General features: G+C 45.6%; 1 pseudogene; it reads right to left on the reverse strand.

Moving 5' to 3' along the window:
- Nucleotides 1-1382: 1382 nt before the first annotated feature.
- On the reverse strand, nucleotides 1383-3377 carry LOC131483353 (RNA-binding motif, single-stranded-interacting protein 1-like; annotated as a pseudogene).
- Between the last annotated feature and the right edge of the window lie 17062 nt (nucleotides 3378-20439).

Consider the following 20439-nt stretch of genomic DNA (forward strand, 5'->3'; position numbering starts at 1 on the left):
TAGAACATCAAGTTAGTTTTTTTTCTGAAAAAAGGCAAAAAAGACTTTACATTGCATCATACAGCAGATATCCTAAATCCATCAAACTTTCAGGAAACGGTTGGTGTACAGTCTTACAATTTATCCTATTAAAAGTTCCCCAGTCTGAAAATGTGTTTCACACAAAATATTTTTCCCTTCTTGCATTTCATTACTTTACACACTATGTGAAAAATCATTAAAAACACCTACTACATATTTTAAAAAGCCCAGATTTCAGCAACTTTTATTGACTACCTTTTTTTTTTTAAAGATTTTTATTATTATTGGAAAGCCAGATATAGAGAGAGGAGGAGAGACAGAGAGGAAGATCTTCCATCCGATGTTTCACTCCCCAATGAGCCAACGGGCCCATGCGCGCCAATCCGAAGCCGGGAACCAGGAACCTCTTCCAGGTCTCCCACGTGGGTGCAGGGTCCCAAAGCTTTGGGCCATCCTCGACTGCTTTCCCAGGCCATAAGCAGGGAGCTGGATCAGAAGTGGAGCTGCCGGAATTAGAACCGGCGCCCATATGGGATCCCGTGGCGTTCAAGGCGAGGACTTTAGCTGCTAGGCCATGGTGCCGGGCCCTTGACTACCTTTTAAAAGCCCTATGCTGCTGTTCTACAAGGCATGATAGACCAGCTCATTTGGTCAAAGCATTCTACATCATTAGTTTGAACCAACTTTTACTGAAACAGCTACAGCATCAAAAGAGTTAAGGCAAATTGGAATTCATAGAAAAGTATAAGACACTTCACACTACATGGAAGCAAGAAATGGAAAGCTAAGAAAGAGACGTTGACCCTGAAGGGTAGCGACACTCGCACTGCAAGCACAAACCACCATGGTTGAAGTCAGACTAGTTAAAACTTGAGAAAGCCCATTTCATACAGCTGGGAAAAAACAACACAAACACAAAATGAACAGAATCACAAAAATCCGGTCACACCCTTGGATAAGTCTTCATGGTCTTTGTGCATACCCAGAAAATCGAAGTTTTCTTTTCGTTTTTTTTTTTTTTTTTTGGCATGGTAACATTTGATAAAAATCTTTTGTTTCTGTTTCTTTTTCTTTTCTTTTCTTTTCTTTTTTTTTTTTTTTTTTAAGAAAATAAACCTGTTCAGGGCAACAGCTACTAGATGAATTTAAGGGTTTTATGCACCTTGTAGAACTTATAGGAAAAATAGTTTTAGTTGATTTCATTATAAATAACGTTTTCAAGAACCTGTGCAAAACTGTCAATAATTTCCTAAAGCACAACTGATCAGAAAAATTCATGATTGTTCAGCCTCCGCACCCTTCTTCATGTAAAGAACACCCTTCTGTGTAGCTCACAGTTACTTATCGGGTTGAAAGGTATGTGGAGAATGGTCCTTAGACGTCTCTACAGCCACCTGCTGCTGACCACTCGCCTCCTCATCAGGAACCGCTGTGGTCTGCGTGTGTGGATACTGTGGCAGACAGGCTCCTTGCATAGCTCATGTTACAGGCATGTATGTTCCGGTGCTGCCTCCTGACAGGTGACTCATGTGCTGGGCGGCCAGAAGGCTGACCATAGACGCAGGTTGTAGTGACATGGTGTGCTCCATTGTGGGAGTCAACCCGGCACCGGAGTGCTGTAGGATATACGGCTGAGGTTGCATCCAACAAGGACTTTGTACCTGGTAGGCGGATACAGGAGATGCAATGTAAGGTGTAATACAAGTTTGAGTGATCATTCGGTTTGTAGCAATACTGAAGGTGAAGGGTAAGATCCGTTCTGTAGAGTAGCTGTAGTTGGGTCATAAGTGTCATTCCAGCGAGTCTCACCTCTCCTCAATGCCATGGTCTCCCATTAGGGATGTATTTGTTTGGGTTCTGTCTCTTCTTCTGTTCTCCAACCGCAAACTTGCACAATAAAGGTTCTGTCGGAGCAGAAACTCCGGGTGGTGTCTTAATGAATTTTCCATTAAAATGATCAATAATGGCTTCGCATTTTCCTGTTGATTCCATCCTAGCAAAGCCAACGCCACGACTTGTACTGCTGGACTCACGTAGTCTCCTGGTGGAGATAACTTGTCCAAATGGTTTGAGCATATTTTCAAGTTCTTGCTCATCCATGGATAGCGGCAAATTAGAAACACACAGGTTTGTAGGATCTTGTTCCTGTTGCTTTGCCATTTGAGCTTGAACCCCGCTAGCCTTCAGGGCAGACACAGCTTTCTGAGCCGCCGCAGGACTGTCAAAGTCGACAAAACCGTAACCTTTGCATTTGTTCGTTGTTTTATCCAGAAAATTGCCTTCGTGGAGACTATTTTCCCATACGGTTGGCAGAGTTGCACCAGGTCCTGGTCGGTGGTATTGTGGGGCAGGCCTCGGATAGAGAGGTTTGTTTTGCTTAGCTGATCCCATCCTGAGTTGCTGCTGCTGCTACTGTTGCTATTACTGCTGGTGGTGCTGGGACTGGGCGGGGCCCTAGGATGGGCTGGGACCAGAGACTGCTGCTCGCGACAGGGCGTCCTGGCGCTGCTGCTGCCGCTGCCCCGGGATTGCCCCTGCTGCTGCGGAAGTTGATGTTGGCCGACGGGCAGCGGGGCAGCGTGGCCGGGTCAGTGGTGAGTGACCCTGCAGAGGGAAGAACAGAAGAACAATGGGACCAGCACGGGGCCCCTGGGCTTGCCAACACTAAGAAACAGCAAGAAGGGGGACAGCAGCCAAGGAGAGCAAGTTGGAGCAGCCAGTGTGCAAATCACAGTGAAGCCTGGAAGCCCAGAGAGGAAGGAGCGGTCTCCTGTGCCCACACTGCTGACAGCCAAGGAAATGGCCTGCTGCCTACACAGCACTGAGAAGGCCCGGGTGCATCCTTACTCTCACGGCCTCTATGCCTTGGCTTCACAAAAGACGAGCCTTATGACGATATTAGAAAATCAAAGTTTAAAAAGAGAAAAATATTTTTTTCTTTTCAAAAGCGTGTCATTGTTAATAGTGTGTATGTAGTTGAGAGAATTGAATGTCCATGCAGGTCTCTGATTAGGTGAAAAGGGTGCAGGTGTGGAGGAAGGTGGGTGAGAGAAACGTTTCAGCTCTTTTCTTTATTTTGTTGTGTCCATAGGTGCAAATGGGGCTGCTCGTTGCTTTCAAACTACGTCAGCAGTGGTCTAGCATAATATGACCCATACCCAGTGGGTGTTGTGCGCTAGTCCAGCCTGGCCCATTCCCAACCCACCCACATACTCCCGTGAGTGTGGGTAAGTTTTGTAGTCTAGCCTGGCTTGACCTGTCACCTAGGTCAAGTACAAACCAGCAGGTGTAGCAGTCCCACAGGGGAGAACCCACATGTCCCTTACCAAACATGGCAGCAGATCTGGTTCTCTCATGTTCCAGATGCAACCCACCTGATGTGGCTGGCCCTGCACTTATAGGAAGATGCTGTGATCTAGCCCTGTCAGACAGCGCCCTGCTGGCTAACCCCTCCTCCCCAGCCTCAACTTTCACATGTACCAGTGGTCAGGTAGCAAAACTACTGAACCCATTCCAGGTCACACACGAGGGGAAAGTGCCTTGGTCTGACTCAGACATCCTCTCCAATTTATGCTTTGTAAATCACCTTGTCAGGTCTAGTGTGATAAGCTAGCAATTTAATCCTTGCCTTGTGCCGACTGCCAGGATCACATGTGGGCACCAGTTTATGTCCTGTTTGTTCTGCTTCCATCCAGCTCCCTGCTTCTGGCCTGGAAAAGCAGTGGAGGATGGTCCAAAGCCTTGGGATTCTGCACTCACATGGGAAACCCAGAAGAAGCTACTGGCTTCTGGCTTCAGATAGGCTCATCTCTGGTCATTGTGATCAACCGGGGAGCAAGCCAGGGGACAGAAATTTCTTTATGTCTCTCCTTTTCTCTGTTAATCTGGTTTTCCAAATAAAAAAAAATAAATTTTAAACTACTTCTTTTGAGCTCCTTTGTTTTTCTGTGAGTGTAGTGGCCAGGTCTATGGAAGCCTCCAGAATTCATGCCACAAATGTCAAACATGCCTTTGGTGGCTCTGATTCGAATATGTTCCCAACCCTCCCTGAGATAATCTGTGCTCCACATGCCACACTGTGGTGTGTGTGTGTGTGTTGGGGGGGGGTGGGGGGGGTGCCTGGTGGCCAAGGCAGCATGACCTGGCCTGGGTTCCTCATTATGTAGCTCCATACAAAAGTGTCCAACATGCCTAGCAGAAAAGGCTGCACATTCCAGCCCAGCAGTCCATGCTTCCTGCCATAAAGTGGCTTGTGCTGTTCCCTGCATATATTTAAAAAAAAAAAAAACCAGAATAGGCAACTGTGTTGGTAAACTAGTACAGTTCATTTAGAGTTGGCATTCGCCAGGCCCAGAATGCCCGCCAGCTGTAGGCTGCGTTTCTCCCAGCAGTGTGACAGTTGGCTAGGTACAAGGCCATGTAGCAGCTGCTTACAGCTTGGGGAGAAAAAACATTTTCAAAACTATGAATTAATAAAACATGAAACTTTCTACAGCCCTGAGACTCACAGCTCCAAGTGTGATTTTTAGGAAAGAAATTCTAAGTGATTTGAAATATATCTGGAAAAGGGAACAAGAGGCAGAAAACACGTGCAGTTTGGATTTGAAAGCAATGTGCCCTAATTCCAAAGATTGAAATCTTAGATAAAGGCTGGTCGCTAGTGTATCAGGCTAATCCTCTGCTGTGCCACTGGCATCCTGTTTGAGTGCTGATTCATGTTTCAGCTACTCTACCTTTAATCCAGCTTCATGCTTCTTGCCTGGGAAGGCAGCAGAGGATGGCCAAGTGCTTGGACCCTACACCCACATGGGAGTACAGGAAGAAGCTCCTGGATCCCAGTTTCAGACTGCCCCAACTCTGGCTGTGGTGGAAATTTGAGAAATGAACAAGTGGATGAAAGGTTTGTTTATATCTTCTACTCTAAAATACATCTAAAAAAAAAAAATCCCTAAAATTATATGTCACCTACAGCTTTAAGTCCATAACATTTTTGCTGATTAGGTGAATCCTATTTTGGGAAATCACATATTACCATAATCAATTTGAGGCAAGAGAAAAAGGTGATATCTCAACAGCCACTAAACAATTTGAAAAGGATGTTAACAATGTGTATCTGCTTGGAGCCTAGATGGCGGCTCTGCTGCTGAATGACACAGCACCCTGTGCTGAGCCTGGGCGGCCACCAGAGGGCGCATGATATAAAAAATTAAGGCAGAAAGAACATGCATTTTCTTTTTTTTTTTTTCCTTTTCTTCTTTTTTTTAAAGATATATTTTATTTTATCTTATTGGAAAGGCAGACTTACAGAGAGAAGGACAGACAGAAAAAAAGATCTTTGTCCACAGGTTCACTCCCCAAGTGGCCACAATGACCAGAGCTCCTTAGTCAAGAGCCAGGAGGTTCTAAATTACTTGTTAAAACAAAACAAAACAAAACAAAACAAAAACTGGAGGCTAGAATAATCTTGATATTGAAGCTTGATGAAAATAAAGTGAAAAGGGAAATCACATTATTGTCTTATGATATAATTTAAATATAATAATTATTATAATATTAATTAATTTTAATATAATTTAAATTTGTTGTTGATGTTGTTGTTGTTATTGTTGTGATCGATGTGGCTGTTATGAAATGATGTCAATCCGAAAAATAGTAATATTATTTCAACCCCCCCAAAAATAAATAAAATGATTCCAAAAAAAGAATATAATTTAAATCTTAAAATGAATTAAGCTGATTATTTAAAGTAAGAACGCATTACAAAAAAGTCATAGCATAAACGGAAACATAATAGAATATTAATAACAGTTCTTAGTGTCCAGGCTGGCCTGGGAAGTTAAGTGAAGCATGTTACAGATGTGGCTCCTGGCCCTGCAGCTGCCATGGAGGTAATAAGCTGGGCCCTACCATACTCCCCGATTAACCATGGAGGACTCTTCCAAGATGGAGAGCTGGAGAAGGTACCAAGGAGCTGTGCCTGTGGATGTGTCAGCCTGGACAGAACACTGAAGGTCATCATGTGACCTTGAAAGTGAGGAGGGAGGGGTTCCTAATGATGCAATCTTGGAAAAGTCTTTATTAAAAGAACCTCACCATCCAAATATAGTCTGATTTCAAGCTGTACTTACGTGGGATTCTAGCTTATAGCTCATCATTGAATTTCTTTTTTGCATAACAATAAATATTGGATTCAACCCCTCCTGGTCAGTTTATGGATTCTTCACTTCATTTCTTCACTTCACTTCACTTCTTCATTTAAGAGTTACTGTATCAAGAAGGGATTGTGTTTTGTCACTCTAGAAGAGATGCTCACAAAAACTAAACATCTATTGATTAATGACAAAGGAGTTATTACATTAGCTGGTGTGGGCTTCATCAGAACTTATGTCGTATCTGTGGTAGTGTGCACACATGAGGTAGCCATGCCCTGTGCGGAAGGGTCGCTGCGGCTGGCTCATTGAACTCAACCCCAGTTGCTGTTTGGAATAGACACCACATTTGCAGAGTCAACAACTAAGAAACCACATTTCCAAGGAGATTTAGGACGTTATCCATTCTCCAGGATTTTCAGAGCCTTGAGGCCTCCCAATAATGATGCCTACCCAGCAGTAGAGTTATCATAGTAATTTAAGAATACCTGTCCTAGATGGGAACCAGAAAACTTATCATTCATGTTAGAAAGTTGGATGGAAATCACAGATTCTGTCCTGAGGATGTCCATCCATAATCCTGCTGAGCACATTTCTGGTAATGGGCAGATAGACTTGTTGGCTAATTGATCACCAGACTTTCCAGAGAATTGGCTACAAAGTGAGTTGAAGCTGGCCAAGGAGCAGAGCAGTGGTCGTGTCTGGTTAATGGGTTAACTGGTTGGCAATGAGCTATCTGGCTGCAGGGTGGGAGAAGGGTAAGCTATGACCCTAGAGAACCAAAGAACCAGCAAGAACCAGGCAGCTTTGTCTGCAGGCAAAGGAAGGGTTGCCAAGGGAGCCTGGGAAGGGGTGTGGTGACTGTATTTCCTAAGGAAGAATGAACAGATATATCCTTGGGGTGATGGAGGAAAGTGGCAGTAACTCCCACCCCTACCCTTTTCTTCCTACTCCCCTTGAGAGTGAGTTGCCAGCAGAATTGGGACAAGGGAGCCCCTCCTCCATGCTAGCAGAAGGATTGTGCTTCAGCGTTACACGCAGTGACCCCAAACCTTCCCTCCATGCTGACAGAGGGATCTGCTCCTTCCACTGCCTCTAGGACACTCCTCAGTGACTCCTCCTGCTTATCCTCCTTGACTTTTCCCCCAAATCCTCCAGGTGCTTCAGTTGCTCCCATCCTTTTATTCTCTTTTATTCCTGTAGCTATCCTCAAGTTCCTGGAATGCTTTAGGCTTCTACTGTTCACCTGCACTTGTGTGGTCTTGCTATGTTCGTTTTCTACAGACACGTTCTGTCTCATTAAGGACTAAAGTCCTAGCAAGGGAGTGGTGAATCCCACATCAGAGGGCTTGGGTTCAAGTCCTGGCTCTGGCTCTGATTCTAGCTTCTTGCTGATGCACAACCTGGAAGCAGCAGGCCTCAGCTCAGGTGCTTTTGTCCTGTCATCTACCGGGGGACCTGAACTGAGTTCTGGGTTTCTGGTTTCAACATGGCCCTGTTTCAGCTGCTGCAAACATTTGTGAATTTAAATAGCAGAGCAGAAGATTTCTCTGTCTTTCTCTCTATCTTTCAAATGAATGAAAATAAATTCAAAAAAGAAAAAGTCTCCAAGACATTGAAATTCAACAGGAAAAAGCAGAAAGCCTTTCTGTTTTTCTAGACACTTGGAGAGCAAATGAAGAAAGAGTCCAGAGAGGAGGCAGAGGGTCCAGTGGGACAAGGGCTTGTAAAAGTGAGTTTGGTACTTAAGAGTAGGGTTGGTTATTACAAAGAACCTAAAAATGACTGCTGGCTGGAATGAGAAATCAATTGAGGAACTATTAAGGGAAGTACAGAAATTTTTCTTGAGAAGAGGAAAGGAGAAATAAAAGCACAAAGAACGGTTTGTATCAAGGAAGAGGTAGCTGAAGAGAGATTGAATCAGGGTCTCCCATGCAAAAATGGTGGATTCCAAGTTTCAATACACTGCTTGGAGTGAAGTACAGAGGAAAATTCCTAGAAGTGTAAGTGGATGTTACAGGCGTGGAAGCATCCTAAGGGAGAAAGCCCAGAATGGAAAGGGAAAGACAATCCTCCTCATGGCTTTGGATTAAGTCTTGGTGGAGGGGGAGAGTTGGGGTTCTGTCTGAGTGAGTTTTACTAGGAAGAATGAGGAAGGGGAAGCATTTTGGTTGACTCTGGGTGTGTTTATTCTTCCCTGACACATCAACCAAAGATCGACAATGGCAGGTGCAAGGGAGAGGGACTCCAGGTGTGAATCTCTTAACAGTTGCTGTCAGACTGGGCTCTGCACACCAACTTAGACCTCATTCCACCTGTTTGTGGCAGTAGAGTAGAATGTGGTTCTTGGGGTTCTAACCCAGATACAAGGAAGACAAAAACAAGCTGGTACTGTTATTTCCAAACTCCTGACCCCATCCCTGAAAATGGCCTGGATGTGTAGAAGCCATGGCAGTCACCGTTCCATTAGTGGAAGGGAGCAGAAATGTGACCTTTGCTGGCATCCTGCTAGTGAGCACCCCACATTGGCAGAGAAACTATTGTTTTCTTGCTTGAGAAAAATTTCCCCTTAACTTTCATTCAAAATCTGCTCCATTAGATATTTCAGTTATGTTTTAAGCGGTGAAGTGAGACTGGTGGGCAGTATTGGCTTCCAGGCCTGCCCCCGTCTCCTACTCCCTGATCTTGTTTCTTGACTCCGCATACAGAAGGGCACTGTGCCCTCCCCAGTGGCCTTGGTGCCATGGACAGGAGCTTTGGCCTGCAGGCAGGTGCCTGGGGATCCTGCATCCCACTCCAAGGAAGCCCAGCGATTGTGCCCAGCCCCCCAGGGCTCTACCTCAGTGACACCATCAGGGATTTTACCAGCATGCACCAAGATCATGGACCTGCTCGCCCCCCTCCCCGGTCTGTCCTTCCTACACCCCAGATCTGCATCCTGCAGAGGCTGTCAGGCCCCACCCACTCTAGGCCATGCCCAGGATGAAAAGAGGGGCCTCCGCAGCCCACATGCTCATTCCATCTTGAGTTTAGGACTGCAGGTCAATCTGCATTGGTCCAATGGAAGCCTTCCCCACATGCCTCTATAAGGATTCTCTTTGTCCTCCACCCCATCCCATGGCCAGGCTATGCCAGCTGCTGCTCTGTATGGCAACAATGGGCTAGCATGGTTCCTAACAGTCTGGGATTCTGAAAGGTTGGCATGCCAAAGCTGTGATTGTGCCAAGACAATTCTTCTGTTGTGAGCCCATGTCAGTGTGAGGCAGTCCCAGATCCTGTCTCCACCTCTGATTATACTGTAGTATTCTATGGGAACCCAACACTCACCATGCTTCCCATCTAGATCCCCTGACTGCTGGATGCAGAAGACACATCTTCAAATCAGCCAAAGCTGAGAATGAAGGCTACACATAAGAAGCAAAGCAGCACTCCTTGGCCTGTGTTCACAGCTCCACAGAGCAGCAGTGAAGTAAAAGCTGCACAGCCAGGCTGTGACTGCTTGGCTTGGAGAGCAGGGCCAGCATCTCTGCAAAAGGCTGCAGCTGAAGGACAGCAGGATCAGGAGATATTTGCTAAGGAGGTTACTCTGCAAGCCGGATAAGTGAGGATGAGAAGAGTGAGCAGGAAGCTGACAAAAGAGGACCTGTGATTGATGGTTCACACAGTGCTCTGTGTTCTGTGATTGCTGGCTCACATAGTGCTGTGTGTCCTGTCATTGCTGATCACACAGAGCTGTGTGTCCTGAGATTGCTGGTTCACACAGTGCTGTGTGTCCTGTGATTGTACAAGGCAGAAAGGGTTATCATTCATTCCCCTTTGCTGAAGGAAGAAAGGCCCGCTAGAGGAAACAGCCCTGGGAAACCCCTGAGGAATCTGAGCGGTCTGGCCATGCCAAGTGCCGGAATGTGCACGTCACTGTAGACTTAAGCGGGTGGCAGTGGGATAAGAAAACCTGTGACACAAAAGCTAGCCACTGTCCTGGGGTGTAACCCATTGTGGTGCAGTCACATCCCCCATGGGCACCGGCTGAAATCCCAGCTGCTCCATTTCTGATCCTGCTCTCTGCTGATGCACCTGGGAAGGGAGCAGATACCCCAGGCCCAGGGTCCCCTCCTGCCCATGTGGGACACCTGGTGGAGTTGGCTGGCCTGGTTTCAGCCCCTGCCAGCTATTTGGGGAGATAACCAAGGGATGGATGGAATCTCTCTCTGCCTTTCATTAAATGTTTATGGGAAATGAAATTGCAATGAGTTGTTTTAAATAATAAAAGGTTAAGCATTTCCCAATTTTTTAAAGATTTATTTATTTGAAAGGCAGAGTTACAAAATGCAAGATGGAGATAGGACAGTTGGCAGAGAGAGAGAGAGAGAGAGAGAGAGAGAGAGAGAGAGAGAGATCGAGATCTACTCCTCAAATGGGCATTTGGCTGGATCTGGGTCAGGTCCAGGATGAAGCCAGGAGCCAGGAGCTTCTTCCTGGTCTACCACAGGAGTACAGGGTCCCAAGCCCTTTGGCCATTCTCTGCTGCTTTCCCAGCCACATTATCAGGAAGCTGGAAGGGAAATGGAACAGCCAGTATTCACACTAGTGTCCATATGGGATGCTCGTACCACAGGTGGCAGCTTTACTCACCAAGCCAGCCCTGTTCATGCCACTGTAGTATACTGTTCTAAAATTCTTATATGTGAAAGGAAATGGACCCGGCGTGGTAGCCTAGTGTCTAAAGTCCTTGCTGCTGTTTGTGGCCTAGGAAAGCAGTCAAGGATGACCCAAAGCCATGAGACTGTACACCTGTGTGGGAGACCCAGGAGAAGTTCCTGGTTCCTGGTTTTAGTTCAGTTCAGCCCCAACCATTGCAGCCACTTAGGGAGTGACCCAGTGGATGGAAGATCTTTCTCTCTGTCTCATCTTCTCTCTGTAAATCTGCAATTCCAATAAACATAAATAAGTCTGAAAGAAAGGAAGGAAGGAAGGCAGAAAGGAAGAAAGGAAGAAAGGAAGAAGAAAGGAAGATAGGAAATACCACACCTTAACCACTGACTGTAAGTCCACATGAAGTAAGCAGCATCTGGATTGGGGAACATTTGGTGTAAACATGCTTACCTACCTGGTGGTTTTTATCGGAAGTCACACTTCAGTCTGCACACATGAAAGAACTGACAGTTACAGCTTCAGGAAGCTTCAGGCATTCTGCCCGGCAGGTCAGACGCTGCTTGGACTGTCTGCATCCCCCAGCCGACTGAGCTGCAGTGCGCATGCTCACCCAGTTCAAGCTCCTGCTAGCGCACAGCCTGGGACGCTCAAGTCATGGCCTTCCTGGCACCATAGGAAGAGGCAGAAGGAATTCCTGGCTCCTGCCTGTGCTTGATGTAGTTCCAGCTGCTGCAAGCAATTGGGAAGTGAGTTAGCAAGCGGAAGATTTCTTGCTGTTTCCTTGTGTGCCTCTCACTTGAAAAGCTTCGGCTTGGCCAGGTGAGTTGGTACAGCACGCTAATCCTCAGCCCGTGGCACTGGCATCCCATATTGGCACTGGTTCAACTCCCAACTCTTGCTTCAGAACCAACCCTCTCCTAATGGCCTAGGAATGCAATGGAACCTGCCCAAGGCCTTGGGCCCCTGCACCCGTGGGGAGACCTGGAAGAAACCTCTGGCTCCTAACTTTGAACTGACCTAGCGCTGGCCACTCTGACCATTTGTAACACAGGAAAGTTCGCTCTGCCTTTGTCTCTTTCTGTCTATCCATCTCTCTGTAATGCCGACATTCAACTAAAATAAACTAATCCTTAAAAACTGTTCATCTTTGGGATTGGCACTGTGGCCTAGTGGATTAACCTACTCCCTCTCAATGCCAGCATTCCATATGGGTGCTAGTTCAAGTCCTGGCTGCCCCATTAAAATCCAGGCATCTGATACAGGATGTGGCGATTTCACGGGGGATCTTTTTTTTTTTTTTTTTTTTTTTTAAAGATTTATTTATTTTTCTTGGAAAGGCAGATATACAGAAAGGAGGAGAGACAGAGAGAAAGATCTTCCTTTTAATGGTTCAAACCCCACCCCAAGTGGCCGCCATGGCTGGAGGTGAGCCATTCCAAAGCTAGAAGGCTCTTCTGGGTCTTCCACGTGGGTCCAGGGTTCCAAAGCTCCGGGCCATCCTCGACTGCTTTCCCAGGCCACAAGCAGGGAGCTGGATGGGAAGTGGAGCTGCTGGGATTACAACCGGCGCCAATATGGGATCCCAGCACACTCAAGGTGAGGACTTTAACTGTTATGCTATCACGCTGGGCCTTCACGTGGAATCTTAACTACTGCACAAACACCCACCACCAAGCTTACAGTTTGAATGTAGTCAGGGAATTACCCCAGAGCAGCAAAATCACTCTTCTCAGGAAGCAAAAAGAATGGCAAGTTTGGGGTCTGGCACCATGGCTCAACAGCTAAATCCTTGTCTTGCACTTGCCAGGATCCTATATGGCCACCTGTGTAATGCACCTGCTGCTCCACTTCCCATCCAGCTCACTGCCTGTGACCTGGGAAAGCAGACAAGGATGCCTCAAAGCTTTGGGACCCTGCACCCATGGGGGAGACCTAGAAGAAGCTCCTGGCTTCAGGTTGCCTCTGCTCTAACCATCGCAGCCACTTAGGGAGTGAAACAATGAATAGAACGTTTCTCTTTCTCTCTTTCTCCTTCTCTCTGTAAGTCTGCCTTTCCCATAAAATAAATTAATGTTTTTTAAAAAACAATCTCGGGCCTGGCGGCGTGGCCTAGTGGCTAAAGTCCTCGCCTTGAAAGCCCCGGGATCCCATATGGGCGCCGGTTCTTATCCTGGCAGCTCCACTTCCCATCCAGCTTCCTGCTTGTGGCCTGGGAAAGCATTCCAGGATGGCCCAATACATTGGGACCCTGCACCCGCGTGGGAGACCCGGAAGAGGTTCCAGGTTCCCGGCATCGGATCGGTGCGCATTGGCCTGTTGCGGCTCACTTAGGGAGTGAGTCATCAGACGGAAGATCTTCCTCTCTGTCTCTCCTCCTCTGTGTATATCTGGCTGTAATAAAATGAATAAATCTTTAAAAAAAAAATCTCAAATTTTTGAAAAACACAGTTTACAATTTGTGATTCATCAAACAAACCTAACTTCCCATATGTTCCAAGTCGCAGGGGGAGATTAGGGAGCCATCTGTGACTATTTCCAGGTGTATAACGTTAGTGTCAGTATGCCATGATGTGTTAGATTTTTAGATGATTTTCTGTTTTCATCTAGCTGGAAAACAAGGAGAGAGCAAATGGAGATTCTTTCACATGATGGTTAACTCCTCAATTGCAAAGAAAAGGTCAACACTGGGCTAAGACACGTCTTGGCACCTGGACACCATCCGGGTCTCCCCTGCTGGGGACAGGGATCCAGGCACCTGTGCCATTATCACAGCTTCCTGGGATGTACTGACAAGGAGCTGAACTAGAAATGGGGCAGTCAGGATGGAGACCAGGCCCTCAGGAATGAGCGTCACCGGTGCTCCACGGCACCTGCTCAGTAGGCCAATACGCCTTGCAGTAAATGGGGAGGGGCTGTCAGTGCAGGGAAAAGGACGGAAAGACTGCCAGGGATGTAAATTACAGCAACTAAATGTAAATTTTGTTTTATTTAATGATTGTATTTATTTTCTTGGGAAGGCAGATATACAGAAAGGAGGAGAGACAGAGAGGAAGATTTTCCATTCGCTGATTCACTCCCCAAGTGGCTTCAATGGCTAAAGCAGCTGCAATCGGAGGCCAGGAACCAGGAGCCCAGAGTCTCTTGTGGGTATTCCACGCGTGTGCAGGGTCCCAAGGCTTTGGGCTGTCCTCGACTGCTTTCCCAGGCCACAAGCAGGGAACTGGATGGGAAGCAGGGCCACTGGGATTACAACCGGTGCCCATATGGGATCCTGGAGTGTGCAAGATGACTTAAGCCACTAGGCTACCATGCCAGGTCCTAAGTGTAAATTTTCAAGTAGCGAATTATTTCTATTTTTTAAAATTTTTATTTATTCTTTTTAATTCATTAATTACATTGTATTATGTGACACAGTTTCATAGGTACTTGGATTCTCCCCACCCCTCCCCAAACCCTCCCACCATGGTGGATTCCTCCACCTTGTTGCATAACCACAGTTCAAGTTCAGTTGAGATTCCCCCATTGCAAGTATATACCAAACATAGAGTCCAGCATCTTATTGTCCAGTCAAGTTCAACGGCTTCTTAGGTATACTCTTTCTGGTCTGAAGACAGAGCCAGCAGAGTATCATCCCGATCAATTACAAGCTCCAACATACCATCAGCAAAAATTTACATCATTATGGAATTAATTGACATAGTAATGAGTAACCAATATGTTAAAAGTAAATGCGAGTTCTTAACCACCTTCTGTGACCACCTCATTGACATTTCAATTTTAGTTTATACACAACATATAACATACCTAACATAACATGTTATACATAACATCGTGTCATCTTAAATTAAGGCAAACATGTGGTATTTAACCTTTTGGGCACAATCCCAGCTTCTAAAGGAAATCCACGGAGGTGCTTAAGAACAGATACAAAACAGCAAAAGGAAATAATGTCATCCTAAGAGATCACAGGTATGTTCAAGTCTCTGTGCTGGGGAGAGGAGGCATGGAAAGAGACTTAGAACCTTCTGTGGCAATTCACAATGCAAGCCTGCGCACCTGGAACTGCAATCCTGGAGGAGAAAGGAGCAGAAACAATTGTGAAACGCTCCCTACAGATTGTGAAAAACCTAAATTTACACTTTCAACTTGCTCAAAAACTTGAATCGAAATAGATACAAAGAAAACTGTTCAGGACAAATCATGACCAAGTTAATGTAATCTAAAGATGAAGAGAAGATCTTGAATGTGGCCGAAGAAACAGCAGCACAGAGCATAGTAAGGTACAACCAGGAATGCATAACAGCTACTTCCCATCACACATCAGGATGCCATCACCCAGGGCCACAATCTCCCTCCTAGAATTCAGTCTCCCCTAGACCTCCTGTGAAGCGTACACTCAAAGCAGGAGTAGGAAGCCAACAGCCTCAGGCAGGAAACAGAACATGACTTACGAAACTAATACAGGATCCACCTGCACTGTGCTTCGCAGGGTTCTCAGGGATTTGGGCAGTATTGTCGATATGCTCATCTGCAGTTGGGGATCTCAGCGCCAGAACCAAATGGTCTCACACACCTCCCAGTTCACCTGCCTCAGGAGCCCGTCACTGCACAGCCACCACGCACGGCCAGCACATTCAGGCAGTTCCTTCCCGTTCTCCTATTCCAGGAGCACACACCAGTCTGTGGCACCACACAGTCTTTTGGCAAAGTGGTCACTGACATTGCGCTGCCTTTTTCAACCCTTCCCGGCCAGAGGATGCAATGCCATTGTTGTTCTGGATGCGGGCCGGTGTGCAGGCCCGGTCTACATGGTTGGCTCCAGCTGAGATCCACTCCTGGGTCTGCACTCACCACGTGGGGACACCACTCCACTCCGGGGTCCTCCAAAGGGCTTGTTTCTCTCATCCCAGATTTCCAGGACACCGAGACCAACTGCTCAACCTGTGGATCATTCCCAGCACAGACACAGGGCCTGGAATTCAGAGAGGAAAATGGTGGATGTGGTGCGGGAAAGCATGGGAGACCCTATAAAGACTTTTCCCATTGCTTGCTGAGGACCTCATCGGGAGACCCAGCTGCGGCTCCTTAGGAACCAAGGCAGGAAGCCAGTCCCGGAGGTGATCTAGTAATCAGCAGACAGAAACCCAGTGCATCAGAACTGGTCCTTATCCTGACAGCTGAGACGTGATATTCCCACTCTTTATTGACTCTTGAATTCTGACGAATTGTGAAAATAATGGGAAATTATTAACTACTCATAATAAATTATGTTTTGACATATATATTACATTTTATAAATTTTTAATCAATTTTTCACTTTCAAAAGCATAAAAAGTCATATTTCTATCATATTTTAATTTTGTTAAGGAGTAAGACATTTATACTACTCTCATTTATACTCTCATTTATACTGCTCTCATCCAGGAGACTAATTTGTGACTCGTGACTGGATTCGGTTGCTTAATGGGGAACAGTGCTTTCGGATGTGTGATAAGATAAAAGTTAGCATGCCATAATCAATGTGCAATGTAATCAGATTGGCTCAGAAAACGCTAAATTCTATGATGCAGTAAGGACCATCTTTTGATATTTTTATTGTTGTGGTTCCCCACGGTGGCCAGTAGGAGGCGCCCTTTCTCCACCAACTGAGAGTGTCTCAGATTCGTATCAATTGAGCCACTTACAGCTATAAGCCTGTGACCATAAAAATGGACAATAAGGCATATCAACAATTGTGGATAGCCAAAGGACCTGGGACACGAGAAAGCAGCGTGCACCCCTATGTTCATTACAGCACAATCAGTAATTGCAAAAACATGGAAGCAACTTAAATGCCATTAACAGAGGACTGGATAAAGAAATTGTGCTTCAGCTGGGCTGTGGAATTCTACTCAGCTATTAGAAAAAACGAAATACAATCATTTGCAGTCAGCTGGGCCTAATTGGAGACCATTATTCCAAGAGAAAAGAGCCAATTGCAAAAGATCAGATATCATATGTTTGCTTTAATATAAAATAACAGCTGCTAAAACTACACAACAACAGCAAAGAGGAGGACGAACAACGACATGTAACCGTGCAATGGGAGGATGCAGCAGAGACCAGCCTGCCAGGACTCAGGGAGAATCAACAGAATGCACCTCTACTATGGAATGAAGGTAAGCATATCTTTGATTTTAAGAGATTGTGCCCTGGTGATGCTCCGTGCTAACATGGTGAGGGGATGTTTTGCTTATCTTTTCAGGAAATGGCTCTGTCTTGTTTCAATTTGCGATTTTCTGGTGTCAAATCCAATTCTTTTTCCTGTGAGTTTTACCTTTTCGCACTTCCTGGTTATCTGTCTTTCTTGCAAGATGTGATGCATTAGTCATTCATCTATGAGACTGATTGTAAACACCTGAGATTGTTAATGTCCATCTTATCACTGTCATTGCTTCGTCTCAAGAGCAGTGACGTTCCTGTCTCAATTGTAATTCCTTTAGCACCACACGGGTCACGCGCTGGCACCGATTCCTACATGAGGTCTTTGACACTCCTTTTCAGCACTCTAGCGACACATTGGTATTTCTTTGTGTGTTCGTTAACTTCATGTGGTCAAAGCTTACTGTTTTTCTCTCTGTTGTGGACCGTGGACACTGGCTCTGTATTTAAGGGGATGCATAATGGAAGTGTAGCAGAGACTGATATGTTCAAAGGCGGACACAGAGAGCAGTCTATCTCCATGCATACAAACAAGGGTGGACTCCCAGGGAAATGGCTCCAGATGTCCTGATGGCAGGATGCTGGATCCTCTGACATCATCCACTCCTACATTGTTGGGAGGCACTTCAATGGCAGCATGATGGACTTATGACTTTATGAAAGACCCATTGTGAACTAGAGCGGAAATCAGTGAGAACTTGGCGAGAGGGATGGGAAATCCATGTGCTTATTAAACTGTGTCCTAAAGCAAAATGTTATAAATATAAATTTAAATGAACATATTGAAAAGATAACAATAAATACTTGTTGCAGACTGGTTTATTATCTTAATACATACATCCAAATGATCTTTTTTTTTAAAGATTTATTCATTTTATTACAGCCAGATATACACAGAGGAGGAGAGACAGAGAGGAAGATCTTCTGTCCAATGATTCACTCCCCAAGTGAGCCGCAACGGGCCGGTGCTGCGCCGATCCGAAGCCAGTAACCAGGAACCTCTTCCGGGTCTCCCACGCGGGTGCAGTGTCCCAGTGCATTGGGCCATCCTGGACTGCTTTCCCAGGCCACAAGCAGGGAGCTGGATGGGAAGTGGAGCTGCCGGGATTAGAACCGGCGCCCATATGGGATCCCGGGGCTTTCAAGGCGAGGACTTTAGCCGCTAGGCCACGGTGCCGGGCCCCATGCAAATGATTTTTGAGAGAAGTACCAACAGGATATTTTGGAGAAAGATAAGTCTTCAATAAATGCTACTGGCAAAGTGAAAAGTAAATATGCAAAATAAAATTAGATCCCTACCTTATAAAAGCTATCTCTAGCTGGGGCCAATAGCTAAATTCATGGGCTGTGACTGTGAAATTGCTAGAAGAAAATGTAGGAGAGATACTTGAAAACAATGATGAGGGTGACTAATTTTCAAAGAAGATTCAAAAAGTTCAGACAATAAAAGCAAAAGTAGAATAACTAAATCATACACAATTCAGAAATGTCTGCATAGCCAAGGAAACATCAAAAAAGTGAAGATACATCTGACAGAATGGGAGAAAATTCTTGCAAGCTCCTTATCCAACAAGCGATTGACATCTACAATGATAAAGCAAGCAATGAAGTAAAGAAATGGCATAAGAACCTGAATAGACAATTCTCCATAGAACAAATGGAAATGGATAGCAAATATAAATATAACTAGCTAGGAAAATGCATTTTGCAACCACAAGGAGGCGCTGTGCATGCTAAGCGAAGCCTGCAGTGCTGGCATCCCATATGGGTGCTGGTTCATGACCTGACAGCTCCCTTCCAATCCAGCTTTCTGCTAATGGCGTGGAAAGCAGCAGAAGATGGCTCAAGCTCTTGGGTCCCTGCACCCACTTGGGAGAACCCAAGTTCTTGGTTGCTGTTTTTTGATCAGCTCAGCTCTGGCTGTTGTGATGTTTTGGGAAGTGGATCAGCAGCTGAAAGATCTCTCTCTCTCTGCCTGTCAAACAAAAATATAATCTTTTTAAAATATCACAAAGATAAATCATTTCACCCGAATCTAAACAGCTCTTACCCCAGAACAGCAACACACACCAACAAGGATGTGAGTAAATGGCAACTTCAACACACCATTGGCTTGGTGTCAGTTAGTGCAGCATCTATGGGAACAGTGTGGAGACTTCCTTAATGGCTAGAGATATAAGTGTCGTATGATCCAGCAGTTCTAGTACCAGATATAGACCCAAAAGTCACAAATTCATTGACTCAAAGTCAAAACTTCGTTGACTGTGTATTGCCATTTAGTATGTTTGGATTTTTGGATATAGCCTTTATAACTGGAATGATGTTGAATCTGAGCCCCTATAATGTAAGAACAGGACCCAGGTTCCTGTCTGTCACCCTTACTTTAAGCTCTCCTTGTCTACACTTCCTCAAAAGGAATTCACTGACTCTAGGGAGTTATCTGGGCCATCTTATAAGGTTCTCCACTGGGCTCAGGGAATCATCTGACTCTCCGATAGAGAAGAAACTTGATGGCCAGTGTTGTCTTGCAGTGATTGATGTGGGGGAATTGCAGTCTGGGAAGAATGTAACTGTTACCTTCATGTAACCCAGACCAACTGGAGCCCATGTGGTCATCGTAAATTCTCTAAAGAGCATGGCATCACTGATTGTTCAAACAATCAGGAGCTCCGCTGACCAACCAGAAACTGCTCAGCCACAATTTCAACATAGAACATCACCTTTCAGGGATCCCAAGCATCAAACGATCGCTCATCACTCCTTGTGATTTTCTATACGGTAGACAATCCCTATTTTCTTCCATCACCCCAATGTTGGTGATTGGGGTGATGATGGTTTTCTCATACCAGGTGAAAGGGCCCAGTATGTGGGTGTTCTAGAACAATGCCTCCAACCAGTTAGGAGTGTTGCTTGGCAACAAGGTGAAACCTCATAATAGTTTTGATTTGTATTCTCCTGATGCCTAGCAATCTTGAGCATCCTTTCTGGCATTTGTTGGCTATTTGAGATTTTCACACTTTTTAAAAAAATGGCCTTGGTGGATGCCTCAGGAGAGAGAACCAGAAGAGGCACGTGGCTCCAGAACAGCTCAGCTCTGGCTTGTGTGGCCATTGGGGGAGGCGGTTACCAGACGGAAGGTCTCTCCTTCCCTCTAAATCTTCTTTTCAAGTAAAAACAAGTGAATCTTTAAAAAAAGGCCTGGACGTATCTTTTGCCCATTTCTTCTTTTTTTTTTAAGATTTATTTATTTTTGTCGGAAAGTCAGATATACAGAGAGGAGGAAAGACAGAGAGGAAGATCTGTCTGTTTCTTCACTTCCCAAGTGGCCACAATGGCTGGAGCTGATCTGATCTGAAGCCAGGACCCCAGAGCTTCTTCTGGGTCTCCCAGGTGAGTGCAGAGATACAAGGTTTTG

The sequence above is a fragment of the Ochotona princeps genome, chromosome 25, assembly GCF_030435755.1.
Source record: "Ochotona princeps isolate mOchPri1 chromosome 25, mOchPri1.hap1, whole genome shotgun sequence".
NCBI lineage: Eukaryota > Metazoa > Chordata > Mammalia > Lagomorpha > Ochotonidae > Ochotona > Ochotona princeps.